Below are 1556 nucleotides of genomic sequence, written 5' to 3'. Positions count from 1 at the left end.
GCAGTACTTGTGGTACTCACAGCAGTACTTGTGGTACTCACAGTAGTATACACAGTACTCACAGCAGTACTTGTGGTACTCACAGCAGTACTTGTGGTACTAACAGCAGTACTTGTGGTACTAACAGCAGTACTTGTGTTTCAGTGACCGGGCATTATCACCCCGCCACAGTCGGCAACAAGGTGAGTCTTCAGTTTTGTATTTAAAATACTAACACTTTAACATTGACTGCAGTATAGATTATTAGTACACAGTATAAATACACTCAAAGTACCAGTACGCAGTATAAATACACTCGGAGTACCAGTACGCAGTATAAATACACTCTGAGTATCAGTACGCAGTATAAATACACTCGGAGTATCAGTACACAGTATAAATACACTCAGGGTATCAGTACACAGTATAAATACACTCAGGGTATCAGTACACAGTATAAATACACTCAGGGTATCAGTACACAGTATAAATACACTCAGGGTATCAGTACACAGTATAAATACACTCAGGGTATCAGTACACAGTATAAATACACTCAGGGTATTAGTACACAGTATAAATACACTCAAAGTACCAGTACGCAGTATAAATACACTCGGAGTATCAGTAGGCAGTATAAATACACTCGGAGTATCAGTAGGCAGTATAAATACACTCAGGGTATCAGTACACAGTATAAATACACTCAGGGTATCAGTACACAGTATAAATACACTCAGAGTATTAGTACACAGTATAAATACACTCGGAGTACCAGTACGCAGTATGAATACACTCAGGGTATCTATAATAGAGTATCAGACTCTGATGGATCTGAAAACAGATTTAAGGAATAACTGACAGGTAGACAAAGACCCTTCTGTGACGTAGTGACCTCATCATGAATCGTGACCTCTGATTGGTCCTCAGTTCAATAAAGTGATCTCTGTTCTTCTGATGATGTCATGACTTCCTGTCAGGCCGCAGGGATTGGTCGGTTCAGCCCGGAGCCCGGCCTCCTCCTCCTGCTGGGATTGGCTGTCCATCACCTCTGGAACTGATGGGGGCGGAGCCACAGACACGGTGAGAGCCAATCACACACCAGCTTTGTATTCGCTTTAATCTCAAATATATAAACAGTTTATCCTTAAAGTCTTTGAAGTGTATTCACAGAGATGATTGTTAATCAAGTTTCATTTGAATAACCTGGCTCCTCCCCCTGCAGACTCACCTGCTGATGTTACTTCCTGCTGCTTCTCAGCGTCTGATTGGTCGACTGATCAGCTGATGTTTCCATGACGTTATATTAATGCTTTTATTTTGTAATAAATAACTTCACTGACTTTTGATTATTTGTTATTATTTGTTATTATTGATTATTATTGATTATTATTGATTATTTGTTGATTATTTGTTATTGTTGATTATTGATTGCTGATGATTGCTGATGGATTCTCCTGAGTCTCTGCTGCCCCCTGCTGGACACAGAGAACCACTTCCAGGTATAACCATGTGAATAATATATATATTTAAACAACAGAAACTCAGCAGGATCCATCTTTCATTCTAACCAGTCT

At 39.7% G+C, this 1556-nt stretch overlaps 1 long non-coding RNA gene across 1 annotated transcript; it reads left to right on the top strand.

The window, feature by feature from the left end:
- Window positions 1–132: 132 nt before the first annotated feature.
- Window positions 133–1328, top strand: LOC104958286 (uncharacterized). Its single transcript, XR_799749.1, has 3 exons — window positions 133–182; window positions 960–1062; window positions 1205–1328. It is a non-coding gene; the product is annotated as an uncharacterized lncRNA (long non-coding RNA).
- Window positions 1329–1556: the final 228 nt, after the last annotated feature.

This window comes from Notothenia coriiceps, unplaced genomic scaffold (assembly GCF_000735185.1).
Source record: "Notothenia coriiceps isolate Sejong01 unplaced genomic scaffold, NC01 NC01_scaffold00028580, whole genome shotgun sequence".
NCBI classification, from domain to species: domain Eukaryota; kingdom Metazoa; phylum Chordata; class Actinopteri; order Perciformes; family Nototheniidae; genus Notothenia; species Notothenia coriiceps.
This window is presented reverse-complemented; position numbering and strand designations above follow the sequence as displayed.